Genomic DNA, 5,846 nt, shown 5'->3' on the forward strand with positions numbered 1-5,846 from the left:
CCCCGCCCCAGCCTTCCTTCCTCCCCTCCTGCCTCCCCGGCCCTTGCCCGCTGCCCAACCCGAACCCCCCTCTCTTCCCTCTCTATTGCCCCTCTCTTCCCTCTCAATTCCTCCTCTCAGTTTCCCTCTATTCCCTCTCAGTTCCCCCTCGATTTCCCATCTTCTCCCTCTCACTTCTCCCTCTATTCCCTCTCAGTTCTTCTTCTATTCCCTCTCAATTCTCCCTCGATTTCCCATCTTTTCCTGCTCACTTCTCCTTCTATTCCCTCTGAGTTCTCTCTCGATTTCCCGTCTTTTCTCTCTCAGTTCTCCTATTCCCTGTCAGTTCCCCCTCGATTTCCCATCTTTCCCCTCTCACTTTTCCCTCTATTCCCTCTCAGTTCTCCTTCTGTTCCCTCTCAGTTCTCAGTCTATTCCCTGTCAGTTCCCCCTCGATTTCCCATTTTTTCCCTCTCATTTCGCCATCTATTCCCTCTCAGTTCTCCTTCTATTCCCTGTCAATTCCCCATCTATTTCCCATCTTTTCCCTCTCAGTTCTCCTTCTATTCCCTCTCAATTCCCCCTCGATTTCCCATGTTTTCCCTCTCACTTCTCCCTCTATTCCCTCTCAGTTCTCTCTCGATTTCCCATCTTTTCCCTCTCACTTCTCCCTCTATTCCATCTCAGTTTCCCTCTATTCCCTCTCAATTCCCCCTCTATTTCCCATCTTTTCCCTCTCAATTCCCCCTCTATTTCCCATCTTTTCCCTCTCAATTCCCCCTCGATTTCCCATCTTCTCCCTCTCACTTCTCCCTCTATTCCCTTTCAATTCCCCCTCGATTCCCCCTGTTTTCCCTCTCAGTTCCCCCAATTCCCTCTCAATTCCCCCTCGATTTCCCATCTTTTCCCTCTCAGATCTCCCTCTATTCCCTCTCAGTTCCCCCTCTATTTCCCATCTTTTCCCTCTCAATTCCCCCTCTATTTCCCATCTTTTCCCTCTCAGTTCCCCCTCTGTTTCCCATCCCAGTGTCCCTCGATGTCCCCTCTGTCCCCCCTGTCCCCCGTTCCGTGTCCCCGCAGCCGCGGGCTTGGGGGCGCCGGTTTTAATAAAGCCGCGCAGGCCGGAGCCGGCGCCCCCCCTGGATCCCCCCCACGGGGCCGGGCCCGCTCGGCGGGTCCCCCCCTGCAGTTGCCAAGCACCGCCCGACACCGCCGGGGCTCCGGCCCGTCCCGACATCACACTTGGGGCTCCGCGGGCGGGGGCGGGGGGGCAAAGGCGGCGGCTTCGCTCTCGGCAATGGACGGCAAGAGAGGGCCATGGATTGCCGGGAGCGAAGCCGGGGCCGTTTGGGGCGGGGGGAGGCGGGGGGGCAGGGGATGGGCTGGGGGCCCCCTCCGGAGGAGGGGGTCGGGGAGGGGGGGGAGGAGGGCGGGGGGACCCCCCTCCGGAGGAGAGGGGTCCCGGGGTGGGAGGGGAGGAGGGCGGGGGGTGGGGGGACCCCCCTCCAGAGGAGGGGGTCCCGGGGTGGGAGGGGACGAGGGGGGAGTTCCCCCCTCTTCCTCTCCCGCCTCTGGATCCCCTTCTCCAGGGGGGCGGTCGGGGGGACCCCCCTCCAGGGGAGGGGATCCCGGGGTGGGGGGGGACGAGGGGGGAGTTCCCCCCTCTTCCTCTCCCACCTCTGGACTCTCTTCTCCCGGGGGGCGGTCGGGGGACCCCCCTCCAGAGGAGCGAGGTCCCGGGGTGGGAGGGGAGGAGGGGGGAGTTCCCCCCTCCGACCCGTCCCACCTCGGGACTCCCTCCTCCGGGGGGCGGTCGGGGGCGGGGCCCCCTCCGGAGGAGGGGGTCCCGGGGGGGGGGGTTGGGGAGGGCCCCCCCCGGAGGGGGGGGTCCGGGGAGGGGGGGGGGTGGAGGGGAGGGGGGGCAATCCCCCCCTCCTCTCTTCCTCCTCCCCTCTCCCCGGGCCCCTCCCTCCAGGGCGGGCTCCCCCCGACCCCCCTTCCCGGGACCCCCTCCTCCGGACAGGGGCCCCGCGGGGGGGGGGGGGGGGTCAGAAGGGGGAGTGCGCTGCTTTGTGTTCTCATCACGCCGCAGAGTGACGTGACCCCTCTTGCTGCCCCCCCCCCCCCCCCCCCCTTCCCCCCCGGCGGGGCCCCTGTCCGGAGCAGGGGGTCCCGGGAAGGGGGGTCAGGGGGAGCCCGCCCCGGAGGGAGGGGCCCGGGGAGAGGGGAGGAGGAGGAGAGGAAGGGGGGGATTGCCCCCCCTCCCCTCCACCCCCCCCCCCCCCCCCCCCCGGACCCCCCCCTCCGGGGGGGGCCCTCCCCAATCCCCCCCCCCCGGGACCCCCTCCTCCGGAGGGGGCCCCGCCCCCGACCGCCCCCCGGAGGAGGGAGTCCCGTGGTGGGACGGGTCGGAGGGGGGAACTCCCCCCTCCTCCCCTCCCACCCCCGGGACCCCGCTCCTCTGGAGGGGGGTCCCCCGACCGACCCCCGGAGAAGAGAGTCCAGAGGTGGGAGGGAAAGAGGGGGGAACTGCCCCCACCTCCCCTCCCACCCCGGGACCCCCTCCCCTGGAGGGTGGTCCCCCCGACCGCCCCCCGGAGAAGGGGGTCCCGGGCTGACAGGGATCGGAGGGGGGAACTGCCCCCTCCGTCCCTCCCACCCCGGGATCCCCGCCCCTGGAGGGGGGTCCCCCCGACCGCCCCCCTGGAGAAGGGGATCCAGAGGTGGGAGAGGAAGAGGGGGGAACTCCCCCCTCGTCCCCTCCCACCCCGGGACCCCCTCTTCTGGAGGGGGGTCCCCCCACCCCCCGCCCTCCTCCCCTCCCACCCCGGGACCCCTCTCCTCCGGAGGGGGGTCCCCCCGCCCTCCTCCCCCCCCTCCCCGACCCCCTCCTCCGGAGGGGGCCCCCAGCCCATCCCCTGCCCCCCCGCCTCCCCCCGCCCCAAACGGCCCCGGCTTCGCTCCCGGCAATCCATGGCCCTCTCTTGCCGTCCATTGCCGAGAGCGAAGCCGCCGCCTTTGCCCCCCCGCCCCCGCCCGCGGAGCCCCAAGTGTGATGTCGGGACGGGCCGGAGCCCCGGCGGTGTCGGGCGGTGCTTGGCAACTGCAGGGGGGGACCCGCCGAGCGGGCCCGGCCCCGTGGGGGGGATCCAGGGGGGGCGCCGGCTCCGGCCTGCGCGGCTTTATTAAAACCGGCGCCCCCAAGCCCGCGGCTGCGGGGACACGGAACGGGGGACAGGGGGACGGGGCGGGACAGGGGGGACATCGAGGGACACTGGGATGGGAAATCGAGGGGGAACTGAGAGGGAAAAGATGGGAAATAGAGGGGGAATTGACAGGGAATAGAAGAAGAACTGAGAGGGAATAGAGGGAGAAGTGAGAGGGAAAAGGTTGGAAATAGAGAGGGAATTGAGAGGGAATAGAAGGAGAACTGAGAGGGAATAGAAGGAGAACTCAAAGGAATAGAGAGTGAATTGAGAGAGAAAGATGGGAAATCGAGGGGCAATTGAGAGGGAATAGAAGGAGAACTGAGAGGGAATAGAGGGAGATCTGAGAGGGAAAAGATGGGAAATCGAGGGGGAATTGAGAGGGAATAGAAGGAGAACTGAGAGGGAAAAGATGGGAAATAGAGGGGGAATTGAGAGGGAATAGAAGGAGAACTGAGAGGGAATAGATGGAGAAGTGAGAGGGAAAAGATGGGAAATCGAGGGAATTGAGAGGGAACAGAAGGAGAACTGAGAGGGAATAGAGGGAGAAGTGAGAGGGGAAAGATGGGAAATCGAGGGGGAACTGACAGGGAATAGGAGAACTGAGAGAGAAAAGATGGGAAATCGAGAGAGAATTGAGAGGAAACAGAAGGAGAAGTGAGCAGGAAAAGATGGGAAATCGAGGGGGAACTGACAGGGAATAGGAGAACTGAGAGAGAAAAGACGGGAAATCGAGAGAGAACTCAGAGGGAATAGAAGGAGAAGTGAGCAGGAAAAGATGGGAAATCGAGGGAGAATTGAGAGGGAATAGAAGAAGAACTGAGAGGGAATAGAGGGAGAAGTGAGAGGGAGAAGATGGGAAATCGAGGGGGAACTGAGAGGGAATAGAGGGAAACTGAGAGGAGGAATTGAGAGGGAAGAGAGGGGCAATAGAGAGGGAAGAGAGGGGGGTTCGGGTTGGGCAGCGGGCAAGGGCCGGGGAGGCAGGAGGGGAGGAAGGAAGGCTGGGGCGGGGGGACGGGCACGGAGCGGGTTCCGGGGTTCGGGGTGCGGAGCGGGGCGAGGCGAGGGCAGAGGGAGGCCGGGGGAGGGAAGGGAGGAGGGGTCCGGAGGGGATCGGGGTGTGCAGGAGAGAAGGGAGAGGGCGGAGAGGGAGCCGGGGCAGGGGGAGCGGGCAGGGTGGTGGGAGGAGAGGGAGGAAGGAGGGCTGAGGGGAGCCGGGGAGCGGAGGGGGCGCGGAGCGGGGGTGGGGGGAGAGCGGCTCGGGGGAAAAGAGGAGGAGGGAAGAGGGAGGTACGGGGGAAGGAGGGGGGGACGGAGAGGGGGAGAGGGGTCGGGGTGGGTGGCCTCGGCCATCCCCGGGTCCCGCCGGGGGAGCCCGGCGCGGCCGCTGCCGCCTCCTCCGCCGAACACCTGCAAAATGGCGCCGGCGGCTCCTCACGGGGCCTTAAATCACCTCGGCCCCGCCTCGCGCACCTGTGCCCCGCGCACGCGCCCTGCGGCCTCGCGCACCTGTGCCCCGCGCACGCGCCCTGCGGCCTCGCGCACCTGTGCCCCGCGCACGCGCCCTGCGGCCTCGCGCACCTGTGCCCCGCGCACGCGCCCTGCGGCCTCGCGCACCTGTGCCCCGCGCACGCGCCCTGCGGCCTCGCGCACCTGTGCCCCGCGCACGCGCGCTGCGGCCTCGCGCACCTGCACCGGCCCCGCCCCTCGAGGCCCCGCTCCCCGCCTCGCTCCTCCCCCGAGGGCGGGGCCGGGCCCCCCCTTGCGCCCGCGGCGCCCCCTGGCGGACACGTCACCCCCTGGGCCGGGTCCGTCAGTTCCGGTGCCCCGGGTGGGATCGGTCCGTCGGTCGGTCCCGCTGCCCCGGGCAGGATCGGTCGGTCCCGCTGCCCCGGGCGGGATCGGTCCGTCGGTCGGTCCCGCTGCCCCGGGCAGGATCGGTCGGTCCCGCTGCCCCGGGCGGGATCGGTCCGTCGGTCGGTCCCGCTGCCCCGGGCAGGGTCCGTCGGTCCCGCTGCCCCGGCGATCGGCGGGCAGGAGGGGCCGAGCCCCGCGGTCGGGGAGCCGGAGCGCAGCCGTCCGTCTGTCCCCGTGGCCGCGCTCGGGCAGCCCCGGCAGCGCAGCCGGCCCCGGAGCTGGCACTGACCGTGCCGCGGCTCAGGCACAGCCCGCTCCCGGCTCTGCTTTCCGCGTTCCCCTCCCGCCTTCGCAACTTCGGCAATTTCCAACAGCCACTTTTTCCCCGCACTCAGGAAGGTGCAGCTCATCCGACACCTGATGCTCTCCTTCTTCTCCCCCCCCACGTCTCTGCAACTCGCACCCTCCACTGGCAACCCCTCTGGTTTTAAAAACCCACTTAAAATATTTAATCTTTATTTCCAGAGGAGGCAGGTCCTGCCTATGATGCAAACAGCTACCGGACGCTGCCAGGTGAGTCAAAGGAGGGCAAGACTGCAGACAAATACTGTCAGGAAATCCCCTCTTAATAAATCTCCGCAGCTCTCCCTCCTCTGCCCCAACGGGCCGCAGGGAGCACGGCCCGCTGGGCTGGGACCGGCTGGGGACGGGCAGAAATGAATCCTTCCTTGCAGTCGCACGCGCCGTGCTCGGGGAGGGCGGGAGGTGAACCACGCTGGAAAGGAACGTCTCTCGCTCCTC

Source organism: Chiroxiphia lanceolata, chromosome Z (assembly GCF_009829145.1).
Source record: "Chiroxiphia lanceolata isolate bChiLan1 chromosome Z, bChiLan1.pri, whole genome shotgun sequence".
Taxonomy (NCBI): Eukaryota; Metazoa; Chordata; class Aves; order Passeriformes; family Pipridae; genus Chiroxiphia; species Chiroxiphia lanceolata.